The sequence below is a fragment of the Manis pentadactyla genome, chromosome 10 (genome assembly GCF_030020395.1).
Source record: "Manis pentadactyla isolate mManPen7 chromosome 10, mManPen7.hap1, whole genome shotgun sequence".
NCBI lineage: Eukaryota > Metazoa > Chordata > Mammalia > Pholidota > Manidae > Manis > Manis pentadactyla.
The window spans coordinates 117,873,265-117,895,646 of NC_080028.1; positions in this window are offsets into that span (position 1 = coordinate 117,873,265).

A 22,382-nucleotide genomic window follows, 5' to 3' on the forward strand; every position below is an offset into this window, starting at 1 on the left:
GTTGGAGCAGAGAACTTGAGTGGGTCTTGCTGTTACTATGGACCACAGACTAGATGAGTATTTCTCAAATGAGGATTGGATTTCTTCATCCAAGTTAAAAATAAGGACTCTATGATTCTGTTGTAGATTTAGTAAAACAGAATCTCTGAGGGGGAAGATTAATATTTTCATTTTTAATTGAACTAAATTGACATTCAATAGCCTGTTTCAGGTGTACATTGTAGTATTTGATATCTATACAATTACAAAATGATCCCCATAGTAAATCTAGTTGCCATCTGTCACCAATTTATTACAATATTACTGACTATATTCTCTATGCTGCAGTTTACATCTCTATGACTTATTTATTTTGTAACTGGAAGTTTGTACTGGAAGTATTTTCATTTTTAATTAACTACCCAGTAATTTGGATACATTGTCAAATTTGGGAAACACACTTGGTTATTAGCCAGTTTTAGAGACTTATTTTCTACCTGAAAATATGTTTGTTTTAATAGATTTTTAAATACGAAGTTCCAGGCTAAATAAAAAATTAGGTAGTTAACTCAGATTAGGAAACAGACAAAGAAAACCTAAACTGTATTACAATTTCCCAGTCTTTCTCCCAGGCTTATGAAGAGATTACTTTAAAATACTAGACATTCTAAAATCACTAAATAAAGTTTTATTGTTACCCTCCAGTACCACTCACAAATATAAATATTTGGAGAAGGGAGTAGGGGAGACCATTGTATTTTAACTTACCTCCCCTGATTTCTTACTCCACAAACCCTTCACTTCACCAATGGAGATCTGCTGGGTGCCACACCTGGGCAAAAATTCATTCTGCTAAGTGATTTTTCAGTTCTTATCTGAATGATTGTTGATGGCCTAGAAGTCCTCTTGAAATGAGTGGAACGTGACAGAATGAAGCATTCAGACATTTCATGTCCTGGGATCAGAATGTTACCAGTCCAAGCAAACCAGTGTCTGCTCACCTGACGCACAGCAGAGCGGAACACTGACATCAGGACGTAGAGAAAGAGAGAGAGAGGGCCCTGACTGCAGGGCAGTGAGCAGGGAGACAGGGTGGCTGCGGCTTCCAGTCCTGAACTCGCCGTGGGCTTCCAAGCAGAGGTGTTCAAACAAAATTATGGGAGATTTTGTCATCAGCTCACACTCATTCTTCTTCTTGGTCAGTGGTGAGGTGCGAAGATTGTTTCAGGGCTCTCAGCTTTCAGTCTTGTGGCTCCACCCAGCCTGGGGTCTACATGCCTGCTGTTAGGAGGTGGCCCATCTGGTGAGGGTCTAAGTTCCTGTAAAACATCTCAAGGATACATGAGTCAAGAGTTTCTCTGTTGCCTTGAGAGGGAATTTAGAGTCCTGTGTCTGCTTAGTTTGCTTTTCCTTGGTTTGCAAACTCTCATGTCTTTACTCTCTAGCTCCCCAGTCTAAATTCTCTTGGTCATGGTTAAGGGACGGGAGATTCTCTTTATTAATGAGACGTCTGAGGAGCTTCCTAAAAAGGTGGGTACTTGCATGGGCACAACAATAGCACCAGGCTTTAAAGATCAGTGAGCTTGATCTTACCTCCTGCTCTGAATTAATTCAAGTGTAAAAAGACATCTGAATAAGCCACCCAGCTTCCAGCGTGGTACACACACACTAACTCTTACCATATGATCTTCCTCTCTGGCTTCGTCTTCCCTCATTTTCACATTCTGTGCATTTGCAGTGTTTTTTCTTGTCATGCTCTCGGCTCCACACCCTTTCTCATGCCATTTCTCCTACCTAGAGATTTATTTCTACCCTTGTACAATTGATCACGTCCCATTCTTTTTGGGACTAAGATGAAATGCGACTTCTCGGAATTATTTTCTAACTTCTCCACACACCATCCAAAGTGCATTTACAGTGCATTATAATAACAGGTTGCATGCTTCTCTGAAAATAGTTCAAATATCTTTAAGTTACATATCATGCCTTGCTCATCATTATATCCTTTCACAGCTTCAGGCACACTCATGAACATGTTTGTTGAATGAATAAGTTGCTGCTTAGCTGAGATAAGCAATGAAGGCAATCTCCCGTGCGTGAATAACCTTCTAGAAAGATGCTCTCTAGGAAGAACCAAATCTACCCTTTTGCAGACTCGATTATGAGATATTTTGTCTGTATGGATACAGGGATTCTGCTTTACAGCAGTCCTCAGGTTCTTATTTCAGAAAGGCCTTGGAGCTCTCCCAAAATTTGGGATGCCATCAGCATCCTAACAAGCTTCAGAGATTCGCTCAGTGTGCGAAGCAGCTTACACAGTGGAGTCCTCAAGAGAGAACAGTTCTGGCTGCCTGATGAGGCTTAATCCCCTCTTACAGAGCCCAGCTACCCCGGTGAACAACTTGATTCCCTCCACCCAGTATTGCTGTCCTGAGCAGACCAGCACGAACCAGTTTCTCTCTGGCTAAGAACTGCGGTTAGGTTTTCTGTGACAGAAAGCCTTACAGCGCATCAGAGCTTTCTCCAAATGACAGCCTCTGATTTTTACCTTGTTCCAGTTTAAATGACTTCAGACTTTTATAGGTCATTCAATATATGGATTTTCACCTTAGGAGAAGAATTCAGATGAATATTGAAATACTATCAACTGGATGCATGGGCAAATGAACCCAAATAAGAATTTTTGAGTGTTCTCATCCATCTCCTGGGGAAAAGATAAATAAGGGAATTTAGGCCATTTGTTGAGATCTTCTTGTTGGTAACTTTTAAAAAGAAGTGTGAAGTACATAGAGTGTCACTCAATTGACCTTGGCACAGGCCCGTGCAAGACAAGGCATCTGACCCTTCTAAGAAAAGGCTTCACAGCCCTGGATTTAAATGAAATGAGGGTTAAAACAACCTCTGTGCCTTGCTTGTTAAAGCTAATTTCTCTTCATTAAGAATTTACCACTTCTCCTGTAGAGAGAAGCCTGTTGTTATTGTCTTCAAGGAAGCAATCTTACTCACTTGCTGCTCCTAACCAATTTTTAATCAAGAAAAAGCTGCCTGCAGACAGAGCATACAGATGTTCAATTTTTTTCTTCTTGAAATGTCTTGCTGACACCTAAAATGTGCCAGAATGGAACGGACAAAGGACTGCCAAAATATTTGCATGAAATCTCTGGGAAACGATCACAAAGACACCAGAGTGAGTCCTGAGACCACATTAACTTTCTGAGAACATCATTCTTTTCGGTTTAAAGTCTCAAATTTTGCTTCATTTTCAGAATTTTTTGCAAGAATTCTGATCCCCATTTTGTCAAGGTAGAAAAGAGAGTAGTTATTAGAATTGATTAATTAATTTCTTTTTAATTAACAACTATTTCTTGAGTGCCCACTCTCTGAGGCACTGTTCATAGCATGGGGAACACCAAGTTAGAGGCATATTTCCTATTATATACAAAGAGTATCTTTCCAAATCACATGCTGTGTCCATGTGACTAATGTCCGGGCACTGGGATGTAAGAGGAAGTGTTAACATGGCAGCTTCCTAGACTCTCCTCGAACAGACTACTTACACAAATTCCTTGTACCTTGTATTTGATCTTTCCTCTGCCATGCCTCCTGGAACACAGATACTATTTTGGATTTTAAAAACTAGAGAAATACACTAAGTATGGCACAATAGTAACCAGGAAGGACTTAAGTCTCCGAGAAACAGAGCCAATTTGCCAGCCCTAGATCATGTACCTCTGGATTTTTACATGAGAAAGAAATAAATGTTTATGTTATGCTAAGCTGCTGGTAATTTTAAAGGTTTCTGTTACTGCAATTAAAATCAATCACGATCAAATCAACTTCCAATCCCCTTTTGCCTTATAAATCCTTCATGATGTAGACCAGAAATCATTTCTCCAGAAAGCAATCCCTGACCAGGAACAACAAAATCAACTCAAATTTAAAGTAAAATAAATTATCCATCATGCAGTGTAAATAGAGAGAAACTACGACAAAGTTAAGGAACGTAGAGTATTGAAAAAATGGGGAAGCACTGAAATATTTGAGGAGGTTTCCTGGAATAGAAAGGATAAATGAAAACAGGATAAATAAAAATACATTTATATCTACACATTATTTGTGAGACTTCAGAGCACAAAAGAAGGGCTTAGAGGTAGCAAACAATTCCAAACTCCACTATATCAAATCACCTACAAAAAATAACAAACATCTAAGCTGAATTTTCAAAAGCAGCAATAGAACTAGAAGACAGTGAATAATATCTTCAGTGTAACAAGAGAAATAATCCTCAGTTTAGATTTCTGTGTCTTAAGAACAATTGTGAAATGCAATTTATTTAATTTAGATATTTTGACACCATAGAAAATGATATCAGAAAGATAATAATTCCATAAAAAAGAGGTTTGAAATGCAAGGAGTGGTAAGTAGAACTGTTGGTAAATATGAAAGTAACTCAACATGCCAATAAACTATATTAATGAGAGTAATACTATGTATTTCAAAGAATTCTTTAAAAAGACCTTGACAGAGGGGAAATACTGATCAGCAGACTCAAATTGGAAAGGAGGGTGCTTGGAGTTAAAACATTTAGGGTATTTGAGTTATTTGAGAAGATCTAAATCTGATTAATGTATGACTTCATTAAAGTACACACCAAAAAAGCAGGTATAAAGAAAGTAACTTAGAAGCTGGTTTAAGTAAATGGAAATGAGATCAATAAAAATAAAAAATTAGGTTATTACATCCTGAGGATGGTTTGAAAAGAAAGAAGGAGAGAGAGGAAGAAATAGGAAATGGGAAATATATCAGTAGTCTGAAGTGGGACTTTCTGGAATGGTGGTCAAGGTGTTCTGTGACATCTCTTCCCCAAAGGCATCTCACAAAACTGGTTAAACATATCAAAAACAATCGTTCTAAGTCTGTACAAATTGATCAAAGGGCTTATAACAAATTTGGATGCATTTATTCAATAAAGTCTAACCAACTTGGTAAGAACAGGGGAGGCCATGACACACCCATCCCTCCACAGCTTTGTATCTTGGAAGAGCTGCTCTGTGGGGCAGGGCCCATTTCATCCAGCTTCCTAGTATGGAATTGTTATTCTGGGTGGATTCAGCAGAAGATGAACAAGGCCAGACCCTGGGGGATATGTATCCGCCAATTGAGAATAGGTAAACAAAATATGGTACATCTCAAAAACATTATGCTATGTAAAAGAAGTCAGTTACAAATAAATGCATAGTGTCTGATTGCAATTATATAAAATAATGGAACAGGCAAATCAATGGAGAAAGATAACAGATTAGTGGTTGCCTAGGATTTGGGGGATATGGCTGCTAAGGGACACAATGGTTTCTTTTTCTTTTAATTGAGATATAGTTGATATATAATATTAAATCAGTTTCAGCTATAAAACACAGTGGTTCAACACTTACACATATTATTAAATCCTCACCCAGCTAGTGCAGTTACTACTTGCCAACATAGGAAGATGTTACAGAACCACTGGCTATATTCTCCATGCTGCACTTGCATCCCCATGACTAATTTACACTAAAATTGAGATTTTTGTTCTCTTTTATCCCTCTTATCCTCTTCACCCACCCATCTCAAACCCTCCCCAGTGATAACCACCAGTCACTTTTCAGTGTCTGTGAGTCTACTGCTGTTTTGTTCATTTTGTTTTGTTTTGTTTTTAGATTCCACATATATGTGAAATCATATGGTGTTTGTCTTTCTCTACCTGGCTTATTTCACTTAGCCTAATACCCCCTAGGTCTATCCATGTTATTGCAAATGGCAGGAATTCTTTCTTTTTATGGCTGAATAATATTCCACTGTGTATGTGTACTACCTCTTGTTTATCCATTGACTTGCTGATGGTTACTTTGACTGCTTCCATATCTTGGCTATTGTAAATAATGCAGTAAACACAGGGATGCTTATTTCAAATCTGGGATTTTGTTTTCTTCAGGTAAATACCGATAAGTGGAATTACTGGGTTGAATGGTGTTACTATTTTAGTTGATTGAGGAACCTTCATACAGCTTTTCATAGTGGATACACCAATTTATATTCCCACCAACAGTGTAAGAGAATTCTCTTTTCTCCAAATCCTTACCAACATGTGTTATTTCTTGTCTTTTAGATAATGGCCATTTTAACTGGTATGAGGTGATATCTCTTTATGGTTTTGATTTGTACTTCCCTTATAATTAGCCCTGTAGAGCATCTTTCCAAGTGCCTGTTGGCCATCTTTATTTCTTCTTCGGAAAAATGTCTGTTCAAGTCCTCTGCCCATTTATTAATTGAGTTATTTGTTTTTTGGTGTTGAGTCATATGAGTTTATTTATATATTTTGGATGCTAACCCCTCATTGGATAAATTATTTATGAATATATTGTCCTGTACTGTAAGTCACCTTTTTATTCTATTGATACTGTCCTTTTCTGTAAAGAAGATTTTTAGTTTGATGTAGTTCCTCTTATTCATTTTTTATCTTGCTTCCATTGTCCAGGGAGATGTGTCCAGAAAAAATGCTTATGGTTATTTTCAAGATACTGTTGCATATGTTTTCTTCTAAGAGTTTTATGGTTTCATGTCTTATATTTAGGTCTTTAATCCATTTCAAGTTTACTTTTGTGTATGGAGTTAGACAATAAACCAGTTTCATTCTCTTGCATATAGCTGTCCAGTTTTCCAATACCATTGATTAAAGAGACTGCCTTTTTCCCATTCTATATTCATGTCTCCTTCATCATATATTAATCAACCATATATGTATAGGTTTATATCTGGGCTTTCTATTCTGTTCCATTGATCTATGGGTCTGTTCTTGTGCCAGTACCATACTGTCTTAATTACTGTAGCTTTTGGAGTCATGTATCATAATACCCTGACTTTGCTCTTCTTTCTTAAGATTGTTTTGGCTATTGAGGATCTTTTGTTGTTCCATTTGCATTTTAGGATTATTTGCTTTAGTTCATTGAAAAATGCTGTTGGGATTTTGATAGGGATTGCACTGAATTTGTAAATTGCTTTGGGCAGGGTGGCTATTTTTACAATATTAAATTCTTTCTGGCCATGAACACAGTATGTGTTTCCATTTATTGGTGTCTTCTTATTATCTCATGAGTGTCTTGTAGTTTTCAGAGTACAGGTCTTTCACCTCCTTGGTTTTGTTTATTTCTAGGTATTTTATTCTTTTTGATGCAATTGTAAATGGAATTGTTTTCCTGGTTTTCTGCTAGTTCATCATTAGTATATAGGAATGCAACAGATTTCTGTGTATTGATTTTGTATCCTGCATCTTTGCTGAATTTAGTTATTAGTTCTAGTAGTTTTGGGGTGGATTCTTTAGGGTTTTTATGTATAATATCATGTCATCTGCAACCACTGACGGTTTAACTTTTTCCTTGTCAATCTCGATGCCTTTTTTTTCTTTGTGTTGTCTGATTGCTGTGGCTGGGACCTCCAGTACTATGTTGAATGAAAGTGGGAAGAGTGGGCATCCTTATCTTTTTTCCCAATCTTAAAGGAAAAGCTTTCAGCCTCTCGCTGTTAAGTATGATGTTGGCTGTGTGTTTCTCATATACAGCCTTTATTATGATGAGGTAGTTGCCCTCTATACCCATTTTTTTGAGAGTTTTTATCATGAATGGATGTTGAATTATGTGGAATGCTTTTTCAGCAGCTATGGAGATGATCATGTGGGTTTTGTCCATCTTTTTGTTGATGTGGTGTATGATGTTGATGGATTTTTGAATATTGTGGCATCTTTGCATCCCTGGAATAAATCCCACTTGATCATGATGGATGATCTTTTTGATATATCTTTGAATTCAGTTCGCTAATATTTTGTTGAGGATTTATGCATCTATGCTCATCAGAGATATTTGCCTATAATTTTCTTTTTTGTAGTGACTTTGGTTTTGGTATTAGAGTGATACTTGCCTCTTAAAATGAGTTCAAAAGTATTTTCTTCTCTTCCTTTTTTTAATATATTTTAAGAAGGATGGGTATTAACTCTTTAAATGTTTGGTAGAATTCAGCTGTGAAGCCATGTGGTCCTGGTATTTTTTGTTGGGAATTTTTTTTTTATTACAAATTCAATTTTGTTACTGGTAATTGATTTGTTCATATTTTCTGTTTCTTCCTGGGTCAATCTTGGAATTTTGTGCTTTTATAGAAATTTTTCCATTTCTTCTAGATTGTCCAATTTATTGGCATATAATTTTTCATAGAATTCTCTAATAATTCTTTGTATTTCTGTGGTGTCATTTGTAATTATTTCTTTTTTGATTCCGATTTTTTTACTTGGGTCCTCTCTTTTTTTACTCTTGATAAGTCTGGCTAGGATTTTGTCCTTTTGGTTTATCTTCTAAAAGAACCAGCTTTTAGTTGTATTATTTTTTTCCTATTGTTTTATTCTTCTCTATTTTATTTATTTCTGCTCTGATCTTTATTATGTACCTCCTTCTACTACATTTGGGTTTCATTTGTTCTTCTTTTCCTAGTTTCTTTCATTGTGAGTTTAGACTGTTTATTTAGGATTGTTCTTGTTTCTTGAAGTAGGCTTGTATTTCTATGTATTTCCCTCTTAAAACTACTTTTGTACATTCATATTTTGAACTGTTGTATTTTTTTTTCTATTTGTCTCCATGTATTGCTTGGTTTCTTCTTCGATTTTTTCATTGATTATTTAGAAGTATGTTGTTTAGCCCCCATGTGTTTGTGGTTCACTTGGTTTCTTCTGAAGGTGTGTAATCACAAGTCTGATCAAATGCTGCAACAATGTAGTGCTTGAGAAACTGAAGAAAAGACCCAGAGACAGCATAGAAGACATGAGACTTATTGGAACTTAAGTCCAGGGAGTCCAAGAGTGGCCAGGTGAACAAAGTTGCCCACTACTATCATGGACTGAGAGGGAATTCCTTATGTGATGTGAGGAAACAAACAGTACTTGCCTGCCAGAAAGTGTACATGATTTTCTAGGAGAGATCATTCTTGTGCAACCAGTACCCCAAAGGATCAAACCTTTCACCAGGAGTGCCTGGATACAAAGGTGTTCCTACAAATAAGGGAGGTCAGACCCAAACCCTTAACATATCTTAAACCAGGCAGGTGAGCTGAAGAAGGGGGCCATGTGGACACATAATTCTTATCTGGCAAGAGTTTACAAGCGAGCAGTGTTAGTCCCCGCAGTGGGTTGTGAGGCAAATGGAATGTCAACCAGAATTCCTGCCTGGCCTTGAAAGTGAAATTTATATAAGGGCCTGTTTCCACGTCAATGTGATGTTTACCGACAGAGCCACTAGTCCATCATGAGATTGCCAGTGGGAGGTAAGGGCTGGAGAGCAGCAGCTAATCTCTCCTCCCCTTTGTTCCTAGCATGTAATTGGTCAGGAGCCCACCGGTCACCAGGGACCCGCGCACGGAGTTCCTCCAGGAAGGGGTGGGGGAAAGCGGTGCATCATGCGCTGGGCAGAGAGAGAACTAGGGAGTGGATCTGAGTGAGTGAGAGGGGGTGTGCCAGGAGGAGAGAGCACCGGGCAGCCAAGGTTCAGAGTCGAGCGCCACAGGGGAGAGAAACTGAGCCATGAGAAAGAAACCTTTAACCACCAACCTACACTTTCTCTTGTCTTCCTTCAGTCTCTGGATTCCCAGGAAACTTGCCCTGGGCAGGGAACAGCCTTCGTCTTGGAACCACAAGATGAAGACAATGTCCTCAAATTAGGTTACGGTGATGGTTGCACAATTCTGTAAACAACCATTAAACTGTACACTGTAAACAGGTAAACTTTATAGTATCTAAGTTATACATCAATGAAAATATAAAAATAATAATAAGTGGTAGAAATAATATACTTGTAGCTTCAATTTATAGGGCAAAAAAACTATAGAACTATAAATTGACAAATCCAAGTATCCCAGTGGTAGAATTTATCATCTCTTCTTACTGACTGAATTGAATGCACTTAGAATTCATATGTTGAAACTCTAACCTCAGCATCTTAGAATGTGACTGTATTTGGAAAGAATGGCTTTAAGGAGGTAATCAAGGTTAAATGAGGTCATGTGTGGGGCCCTCATCTAACATACTGGTGTCTTTACAAGAAGAGGAAGAGACATCAGGTTTGCACACACACAGGAGAAAGGCCATGCAGAGACACAGCCAGCCGTCTGCAAACCAGGGAGAGGGGCCTCAGGAGAAGCCACACCTACCAGCATTTGGTCTTTTGAGTTCCAGCCTCCAGAATTTGAGAAAATAAATTTCTGTTGTTTAAATCACTCAGGCTGTGGTAACTTGTTATGGCAGCTCCAGCAAACTGACACTTCTCTCTTCCAGTATTTGATAGATAAAGTGACACAAAATCATGAAAAAAATAATTAAATTTGAAAAATATAATTAAAATGCTCTAATGGCCAGAAACTGTGAAGTACACAAATTTTAAAAGTTGAATTTTTACAAACCTATTTAAAAAAACACCTTGCCAATTTTCCAAGGTTTAGGGTCATACAGAACTCATTAAATTGTTTAAAATCTAATTGTTATAAATAAATAGCAAACATACAACTAGAAAAATGTACAGTTAGCAATTTAGAGATACAATATTAAATTATCTATGAGTCAATGAAAAAAATCAAAGCAAAATTATAAGATATTTAGACTATAATAATGCAAATTGTATATGTACGTATATATGAGAAAATGTTAATTATGAATTAATTATTACACATATATATGTATATATATAACGGTATATATGAGTATCTGAGTATAATATTACATGTATATGAGTATATACACATATATCCATGCTGCAGGTATATACATACTTACATACAGGAAACAATTACAAATGTATGTCAGATAGTAAAAATATTATATCATATATATTATGTAATTTATAAAATTTACATACATATTTTTCTGATGGTATAGCCTTTTCAAATTCTAGCTTAATAAAGGGTCTGTCAGACTTCTATACTTGAACAGTTTTTATCTTCTATCTTATAGATTCAGTATAACCATCAAAACAGATCTTTTAAATCAAAACTCAGTACTCATATTGTCAAAATTTTTGTCAGTTATTATTTTGTGGTTTTTATCTTGATTTTATATATGCTTTTATTGGGAAGGTCATTTAGCCAATCTTCCAAGAATGGAAGTGCATGAATTTAAACTCTTTAACACAGTGTAATTTTCAACTTCGGTGCCCTCCCAGGGATATTTGTTATATTACTCAATATGATGTACAAGCATTGCAATCCCAGGAAATGCAGTATAATTTTTTATACTGTGTAATACTTTTGACCAAATGTAAGTTCGAGATGTCGATAACATGACCGAAGAACTTTAGCTACATCTGTATAGAGATGAGTTATGTCTACCAAATTTTGTTTGCAACCCACTTAAATAAATGACCTGAAAATTTTAAACAGAAATGTTTTGTTTATATTCTTTATTTTAAAAGAATAAAAATTATAATATAAAAGATATTTATTTCAATATTCCCTCTCTAGGTAACTTCACAAGAAACTAATTTGCTCTGGTGACAAAAGGCCATTAAAACACTGTCTCCTCCATACCCCCTGGATGTCATGCAACACCACCACTATCAGTGCCACTCTTCCCACAATTCAGAATTAAAATTTTCACTTTCTTCTCTTTGCAGTACCTTCAAATACATTTATTATAGTCATGGTCAAATTTGGTTTGTACAATTAAGAACTCTAACCAACTAGACGATGTGATAGTAAGACAAGAGTAATAAGAGTACTTTAAAAAATGAGTCATAAGGAACTGATGATGTGTAGCTTTGAAAAAAGTAGTTTTCAGTAGGACACAAGTGACTTCAAATACATGAGAGGATTTTATACAGAGAATTGAATCCTCTTCTGTTTCCCCAGTGAACAAAATCAGGAAATGTGGTAGAATCATCAGTTCAGCTTAGCTTCAACAAATGAAAGCCGTTTTAATAAGGGAATGAGTTATCATTTGAGACACGTGACGAACCACTATTTGGTAGCATATCTGTGTGTGGGATCACGCTAAAACAGAAGACAGGGAATAGGTTAAGATACTTCTAGGCTGCATCCAGGCTAATGACTTCAGATTTAGGATCAAACATTAATTAATTGCTTAATTAATTAACAGAGTCTGTGTGTGAGGCTTACTGCTCGCCGCTAAGAATGCAAAGCCTCAGAACCTGCCTTCAGCGAGTTTAGAGTCTAACTGGGATGAAATGGTATGAAAGGCGCCGTGTAAAAGATGTGAGAAGAATGCTATGACTGTCCAAAGTGCACCGTACATAGCATAGTAATGCTAATAAAGGACTCTTGGGGATGGGGGCACCTAAGCTGAATCATAAAGAGTAGCATCAGTTTGAGCATATGACATGAAGGATACATTTAATAGAATTAGAGGTATTGAGAATATAGTCCATTCATGGAACATAAAATATAAAAAAATTCGGCTCAGTAATATAATATGAAGGGCTGATCTGCCATGTGCTAAGATCTTTTTGTTTTTCTAGCCTTTTTCCCTTAAGCAATATTGAAGAATTTTGAGCAGAGAATTTTTCCCTGGCTTTTAGGAAGACTCCATTCAAAAATATGAGGAATGAATGGGATGGAAGTGTGACTGGAAACAAGGGAAACAGGCGGTATACAGTCATGACAGATGAAAAGGGAATGATGGGTTGCAGCAGCAGTGGGGTAGAGAAGAGGATAAAAATCAAGAAAAAAGTAGGAGGGAATAGATACAGGATCTGCTAGTTGCACAACTGAAGAAGAGATGATGGAGTGTGAGAAAAGAATCTGAAAGGATGCCCAGGTTTTTAACTTGTCTAACTGATCCTACAATGATGTCATTTTGTTAGAAATAAATGTATAGGAATAACAAGTTTTTAGGAAAACTTATATGGTCTGATTTGGGACATGGGTTGCTGATATCTATTTAATATTTGGGATGCAAAGGTAGAGTGAACAGTTAAAAGTATGGATTGGGAGCCTGTATATATAAATTTGCCAAATATGGTCCCTGAATATTGGTCCCCCAAATGCCACTATTCTTTAGGTTGCTTGCTAGGTATAGCTTAATTAGTTTTCCAGGGCTGGTGGAACACAATTATCACAAAATAAATGGCTTAAACAACATAAATTTATAGACTGGAGGCTGAAAGTCCTAGATGAAAGCATGAGCAGAACTGGCACCTTCTGAGGGCTGTGAGGGAGGGTCTGTTCCATGCCTGTCCCCCAGCTTACTGTGACTTGCTAGCAACCTCTGGCATTTCTTGGCTTGTGCAAACATCAGCAGCTCCTCACCATTGGCATTCTCCCTGTGTGTGTGTGTGTGTGTGTGTGTGTGTGTGTTCCTTTTCATAGCGACACCAGTCACAATGAACGGGATCTCACCTTAACTCATTATATCTGTAATGACCCTATTTCCAAGTAACTTCACACTTTAAGGTACTTGGGTGAGAACTTAAAACATCTCATTTGTGGGGGATGGGGGAACACAATTCAACCCATAACAGTAGAGAAGTTACAGTTCAGGAGTTGACATGGGCTTATATTGGGTTTTGTATATGTTGGATACATCCTTTGATATTCCCAAATGTACATTACCTGGTAAGTGGTTGAATACAGGAGATATTGCTTAACAGAGAGATCAAACTGGAGGTACCAAGTATAAAACTGAGAATCATTATCCCATCGGTAGTAAATGATGTCATATACATTACTGATATTAATTAGGGAAAGATAAGAAAGAAGAGAGAATTTAAGATCAGACACTGAATTTTACTGAAAAAAAATGACTAGAATCACTTTCATTCATAATATCATTAGTTAAGTATCTGTAAGGGCATAAGGAAAGTACTATATCTAAACATGAAGCTCATTGATTAAAGGAAACACCAGGTTGTTATCACCTTTCAGAACAAAACAGGAGGTACTAGAGGTTGGATTTCATCTGATTATATTGTCATAGGTGTTCTCTGTCATTCCAAAGAATTAAAAAACCCAGATCCTACATAACACTGTGTGCATGTCTGGGTCAGATGGTGAGGTTACAGAAGTGAAGATTTGGATGATGGTATTTTGAATGGAAACTTTAAAAATAAAACTTAGGTTGGAGAATTGCTAGAGTTATTGCAAACGAATTTTGTTTTCCACGAGCTACCAATGACCTTTTCATTTTTAGTTCTGTTTTCCCAACCCTAGTTTGGGAAATAACGCAATAAGTAAACATGCTGAGACCAGAGTCAGAATCTGTGTATTTATGGTCAAAGAACCAACATGTATTTTGGGCATTTACGTGAACTACAAAGGAGAATGACGACTTCAAAACATTCTATGATTGGATGCAAGGAAACTATTGTGAATCTTATTTTGCTGGCTTCCTAGGAACCCAAATATCCTTTGGAACAGTACACAGTTCTGTCTGTAACCTTCAGCAACATGCAAAGATGAAAAATGCCCAATACTTCATCTGTCTCTTTGAAAGAAATCTCTTCATCTCTTTGTGGTAGACTGCACTTCAACTCCAGTCATCCCTGTGCATTTGGCAATAATGACTTCTGAGAATCATTCTCACTGCAGCTTCTGTTGAAGCAATCAGCTTGCTGCTTCAGTCCAGAGGAGTTATCAGTAACGATACAAAACCTACTGTTGCTTGATTATTTGCGACTAAAACCTAGAAAAAATAGCACCTAGAAACATTCTGCCTCTTCAACAAGGTCACATTCATTGACAGGGAAAGGGATAGAATGACACATTTATCTGAATGCTTTAGCCCGTAGGTCAGAAAGATTGCCATAAATAGGTAAAGTAAAACAGCCTCTCTGATTTCATAAGGGCATGGGAAAATTTATGCTAATATAGGAGTGGAGAAAAGAAGTGTTTCTCTTTTCTATAGCTCCGTTGGCTGGACATGATTAAAGAGTTCAGTATTAAACTAGCAAAAGGAAATATCAAATTAATACCAAAAGGAAAATTGAATGAAATACTCAGTTCTACATATTTTGAATTTTTTTTCCTAAAATAATAAACTGTACTCTGATTTTTGCCTCTAGATTAGGATGGCCTGAAAAATATGGTTAGCCGATGTTGACCACATTTACATGATAGCAAAATACACAGGTGAAAATTGAAACATTGTCAATATATTCATCCAAGGCTTAAATGGAATAAACTATCTATCTATCTATCTATCTATCTATCTATCTATCTATCTATAATTATCCATATACATATATAGAAAATTGAAACATTGTCAATATATTCATCCAAGGCTTAAATGGAATAAACTATATATATATATATATATATATATAATCTTCAGTTAACATTTACACATTTATTGTATTGCTTAGCTGAGTGGTTCCAAAATATTAACATGCAACACTAGTTCCCTGGGATTTATATTATTACTTAAAGGTCTCTTGATGGAGGAGGCCCCACCAGGCCCCGTGTGGCCACTCCCTTTGAAACATTGCATGTAAAATATTGTACATTTGTGGGACTACTGATCACATTGTAGTTCCAATGGAATTCCAGGTAATTTTAAGCACATGGCAAGAGAAAAAAAGGATACAAAGATCGATTTACCAATTATAGGATCTTATTCTTGAGTTTGAGGCAAATTTCAGAGAAGCATAGAAAATACTCTAAGACTATTTTTGTGAAAAAGTAAACCTAGAAATGCCTCTTTATTATTTTTTGCATTATGTTGCCACCTAGTGGTGACGAAGTGGTATGAAAAACAAAGCTTTTATACCTTCAGGTCGGGGAGCCTCATCATAGTCAATAAATACCTAAAAGAGTCAAGAGATAAGCACAATATCTATTATTCCTTTTCGTAGATTATCTTAAAATTAATCAAAAAGTCATAACATATTTGCAGATTGGTTTGAGAATGACTCAATTTTAGGGCACACACATATATTAATGAATATGCTGTTATGTTCTCAATTCTTCATCTTTCTTCATAAAACTGTTCCCTTAGACTCTTGGGCAGATCCAGGAAGGGAATTAGATAAATCAGAGGAGCTTGCAAACATGGTGAACCCACATTGGAGTTTTAAGACTTTCCTAAACCTTCTGAAAAACTTACTTTACTGAGAGATCAGTGAATGATTTTGAACTCTGACATATTTCAGCAGAAAATGAAATGCTTTCTCAGATAAACTCAAACATTCTGGTTGGAGAATTTATGATTATAATTAAAGCTTGAATAGTCAGCATTCTGGTTAACTAATTTTAAATTTTCCTTACTTTTCACCTCCTCTTGAACTAGCATTTAAGAAAAAATATCTAGTCATTTATATAATACTGAGTTTGGTAATTTTAACTTGAATTGATCTTAGTCCAAACTTTTAAGACCCATTTTTGTGCCAAACAAAGGTTTTCCTAGTTATCCTCAGAGGAGACAAAAGGGACTCTCATAGGATGGGGATCATAGTCTCCCAGGCAAGGGATCATTTTATTCTCCACAGGGGAGCCCAGAGAACCCAGTGTTCCACTAATGGGCAGGTGGCCCCAGGGGTCCACTAGCTGAAGAGGGTGGGCACGGACTCTATCCTGCCTACCTCATACCCATGCACACACTGAACTCTGATAGAAGACCTAAGAGGTTCTTCAATGAAGGGTTGTGAGCACAGAGTGTAAGTTGTCATCTTATTTAGATAACATATACCTTTGTGCTATGTAAATGTATATGGGAGAGGACAGGTGGAGGGAGAAGTAAGGTGTGTTACTGGTTAAGCCTTTAGTTGGGGTCCATGTGTATGGATATTCCCTGTGCCCTTAATTTTCTTTCTCTTCCAAAATTCATCCCAAGCATTCCTCATAATTCCTTCTCTATTCCTACCACAGCCTTCTGTGTATATTGTCATACTTCAGAAAATAATGGAAATCCAGTCTCATGTCCCTTGTTTCTTGCATACATTTTAACATTCTTTTCTTTTTTCTTTGCTCTCTTCCCAACTCCTTACAGAGGTGAACACTAGTCCCCTGGAGGTAACAGGGGGATTAGTTTAGGACCTGCCTACCAGCAATGAATGTGGCTCAATTTCTACTTAATTCTTTACCAAAGACAAGCATACACCATCATCATGAATATTAATTTATTTACAAATAAATTATATATACTAATATTAAATAAGAATGTCTCCTATTAATAATCCTGGCTTTTCATGCTAAAGGAGTATTTATCTGGATTACAAGGAGCCCTCATATTAGCAGAGAATTTCCCTGCTGAGCTATCAGAAGAATCGTGCTACCACCAAACAGTCTCCCCTTCCTGAAGTTTCTCAGTTCATACAAAAGGGGGTGTCAGTTCAACCTGTCACCTTGTGAACTGGCATTTCTTATGTAATACATTTGAGTTGATTATGTACTGACCATAAATCACATGACATAGTTTGAATTTGAAAATGAAAGTATCTCTGTATGTGTTTTCATTTGCATCTATACCTCACGTTTGAAATAAAAATAAAGATTTCAATTAAATGGGTTTAATTGCACAGATTGCAAAAGAAAACCACCATCTTGGAGTTGCCTAACTCTACCTACCAGTATATAAGGTTTTTTAATAATATGTATATAACTTACTGATGCTTAGAGGAGGTAGAAACCCTGAGAATTACAATATACTTAGAAAACCTGGTACCTGCCTGGAGAAGTAGAATTTAGTAATACATAATAAACCTTTATTAAGTATTTATCATATAAGTGAAGAATGACTAAAGGAATAAGTGAATGAGTGGATAGCTGGAAGGATGGATGGATCGAGTGGCAAATATCTACACAGAGGTTCTTTCCTTCCATGAGTTTAAATGGTAAGCATTAAAAAATTACCTTCATTTGCTCATTCTTGGAACTGGTTTCTTTTTTATTTATTTTTAAATGTTTCTGCTGCTTCTATGCAGACCCAATGTGCCACTCTTAGGAATTATTTAGGGAGGGTTGCCACCTGACCTGGCAGCAGTCCCTAATTAGCCCACTTTAATCACTCTCTGTATATAACAACCTGGTATCAAAATTAGCTAAAAACAAAAGTCTCAGTGGTCTACTAAAAGCAAGTGCAAATATTGTTGCACAGGCTTTAGGTCCCAGAGGTGTGGTAGTGGAAGGGGCGATGAAGGTGGCAGTGGTGTAAGTGTATCCTTACAGGCTTCTCACATCTTTCTTAAAACTATCTTGTAGGACCTCCCCTATTTTTTATTTTCTAATTCTCGTAAGCATTTGCAGTGCCCTCGTGGGCTCTACAGCGTAGAGATCCATTTCCTAAAGCCTCTACTGTTTAACTCCTCATTAACATGGGGCACCTTTCAACAAGATGAACTACAGTTCACGATCTGGGAATAATCAGGAGTAGAATGTACAGGCGGGATTAGAAAACCAGTATCCCCATCAAGGTGGGCCCAGAGCCAGTGAGTTATTTCCAGCGCAAACATGCTCAGAGAGCATTCTGAGGCACATATTGATAAAGGTCTTCTAAATAGACCGTGTAAGGCTAACTAGCACAAAGGCAGAGTTTAGTAGAAACTTCTGTCAACATTTCTCCTAACAAGCCACACTAATAGCAGCTAGAATTTCAAGATGAAAAACTTTTAAGTAAAATTCCCTACACCACATTTTAAAAAATTTTTTCTGGTGGAACACTAGTGACTAAACACCAAAATCAATTCAGAGCTAAAGTCCTCTCTGAAGTCACAGGGCTCTTCCCGGGTCTAATGAAAACTGTCTTTGCTCCGCAAATAATGCTGTATATGGTTTCTTTTGCCGCTGTAGCAAATTTCCACAGATCTGGGTGGCTTTAAAGAACAGAAGTTCCTTCTCTTACTGTTCTGAAGGCCAGAATTCCAAGATCGATTTTACTAGGTGAACACTAGTCCCCTGGAAGGTAACGGCTGCCTTCTGGAGGCTCTGAGGATGTGGCAGTCTGTTTCCTTGTCTTTTCCACCGGTGTTGCCCCTATTTCGTCCTATCGCCCTTCCCTCCCCGGCATTCTCACTGTTCCAGCTTCGGCATCCATCATCGCCTTGTCCTCTACTTTGCCCTGTACCCCTCCTGCCACCCTCTTAGGCGGACTGCTGCAGTCCCATCACGCCCAGACGGAGAATCCAGGATAGGCTCACTACTGCACGATTCTTAACTTAGTCCCGTGCAAAGTCCCTCTTGTCGTATAGGACAGCATAGGTTCTGGGGAACAGGACATGGACGTATCTGAGAGCCATTATTCAGCCTACCACAGTCCCTGTGTAGCTGAAGTAAATAGCTATGGATATTTATTTAGAGTGCAATGATTTGGGATTAGTTAGCAAATTAAATTATTATAGAGGTCTTTATGAACAGTGATAACTATCAGTATCAATCTCTTGTTCAAATGTGTAAGGTAGCGACAAACAGATTGGAAGTGCTTCCATTTTACCACATTTTTGTTCAATGTTTACTCTCTTTTGCATTTCATAGATCATTTCATCAAAATTAATTTATCTAAACTGGAAGTAAAAATTAAAAACATTTGTTGTTTTCATTTACTCTCATGTATTTCTGTGATTTTCTTTTAAATAAATATTTCTCAAAGGTTTAGAATGTATTTCCTTTACTTTGAAAATTAAAAACTCCAAATGATAAAGACAGTAAGAATATACTCAAGGAAAGTAAAATTAACAAGGAATAGGAAGATAGGCATCTATGGTAAAGAACGATTAGGGAAGCATAAATGTTTTTGACCACTAGGTGGTAATACTAATCCACAGAACTATAATATATGCGACCATGTTCCTCAAGTGCATGAATAGAATAGTTTATAGGTGATAATTTCAGACTTCTTTCACTATAACTGTTTTGTAGTACTATAAATGAGTGCAAACCAAGCACTTATCCAGACTTCTGCCTTTAAAGATATAAATAAATATCAATACAGAAAAATTAACACTTTTTAAAGATAATATTCATAGAATACTAGTGCTGTTAAATTTTCACAATATTTAACACCTGTTTTGTTGTTCCAAATAGATGACTTTAAAATCAGGTAGTCAAGCACACAGCGCATTTCTCTATTTTCACTTTAAAATAATACAAAACGATTGTTACAATAAATCTTTGGGCCAATGTTAGAATAGTAATTATCACATTTTTATATGCGTAAATTTCCAAAGAGAAAATTTTGGGAAGATTACCAGCAGGGTTGCATTCTTTAGGCCATGGTGAATGCCATCACTTTTTGCCAGAAGTAAATCCTGGCACAAATACAGTTAAAGAATTTTCCCTAATTAATTAAAATCTGTTTTTTTGTAAATTCAGATTCATGATAAAGAGAAACAGATGGAATACCCCCTAATGGAAAAGGGATGAATCCTACTGTATTTGTAAGTTGTAACTGTGGTTCTGAACGGTTGTGTTATTTAAAAATTGGACAAAGCCTTTAAGCTTGTGGGAGGATCAGTGCAAATCTCAGTAGTTTTGTATTGAAAACTCTATTTCTGCTTCTGGCTATAGGTGACAAAAAAATTTTGATCAAATTAATAAACCACAATCTGTGACACTGAAACAGATTTCCCCACTATGTCTTTGGAAGAATTGCAGATGAACTGCTAAAATCAGTGCTAGAACCAGTTATCTTTTTGATATGGCATGTGAAGAAAAAAACAACAACAACTAAGATCTGAAATATGTTTCTATTTCAAAATAACTTTAAAAAGTCGTGAAAATTATTGATGTAAGTTAATAAGCTGAATTCTAATTTATTACTATGTAAGTTGATTTGAAACTGGAGTTCCTGAAAAACAGCTTGTGGATTCAACATTTTATCTCCTTTGAAAACTCGATACTTTCCCTAGCTCATCCATGTAGGGTCACCAGCGTGATATAACTGGAGCAGATGTTAATTTACAGATGGAGAACGAGGCCCAAGGAGATAATATGAAGCGCCCCATAAGTGGCAAAGACAGGATTGGACTCAGATCTTTAAGGGCTGGGTGAGAGGGGCAGAGTAGGAGGGAATAGCTCAGAATTCTAAGAATCCGAGCTCTGCTATTTCATTATTATGACACTGAACCATCTTCCTCATTTGTAAAATTAGGTCATCAGTATTTCACACTTGTGTTGGGGATTAACTAATAGATGTCGATCAGTTCTCTTCTCTCCTCCCCTCTTCCCCTTCTTTCCTCTCTCCCTCCCTCATTCTATCCTCTTTACTATTTAATTTACCTTGCATACTATTAGTACCCTGTTTAACTCATTACTTTACTGGTAGAATGTGTTAATTTTCTTTGCCAAAATACTTTCCAAAGTGATAAAGAATTAGTTCTGAACGCTGTCATGAGGACTTTAGACCACACATTTATGACTTGGGTGGTTTTCCTTTCATTGTGATCTGAGTGACCAAATCCTAAGGTCTTTGAAGCTTAGATAGAAAAATAACAGTAACAATAATAATTTGAAGCAAAATCATACAGTGAAATAATTCTTTCATGGCTTGGTTGGTAGTGAACCTGTCAATTTTATATTATAGGAAGTTGTAGTGTTCCTTTTTGTTAGTGCTGTATTTTATTTAACAGAAAAATGTGCATACATTAGAAGAGAAGTATGCATTTTTGAAATCCAAACATAGTATCTATTTATAATCCTCATAAATTTCTTATTAGAAATTATAAAATAGTAATTTCACAGTTTCATTCATGTTGCAAGACCTAGAATTAAACTGCAAGCAGATAGGGGCATTATTGTTGGCTTTCATTAGTATTCTAATCCTGTTAAAACCAGGCTTAAGAAAATGATCTGCAGTATCTAACTCCATCATTTTACAGTCATTTTTGAGGCCAAGAACTATGTGGACAATATATAACATCTCAGTATCCTTTTTTTTTTTTTTTTTACAAAATCAGTCTTGTATTAGGAAGAAACAATAGAAAAAGAGAAAATTCTTATTTATGAGATTGCACAAAGGACTAAAATAAATACTCAGACATTTGTTTCTTTTGTAATGTCTATTCATCAGAACTGTTGAGGAATTAAAGAACATAATTAAAGAATTCAGGGCTAGTGGTGAGAATCCCTGTCTCTGCTTCTAGGAACCCTGACCTAAGATAGCCTTTAGTACCAGGAATCACTCCAAGAGGCAGACGCTAAAGATGGAATTTTGGAGATTCATCACAGGCTGGCCAGATGGAAATGAGAAGCCGATCACTGGTCATAGATGGAGTAGCAATAATCCCAAGCATTTTATTACTGCAAGACAATTGATAAGACTTTGGTTTGGGGTGAAATTGGACAAGATACAAAGTAGCAAAGTGGATGAGAGGATCCAGGAATAATAGAGACCAGGCAGTACCACTTAAATACCAGCAAAAAAAAAAACAGGGTAAAATTCTCATAATCATTAGCAGGTT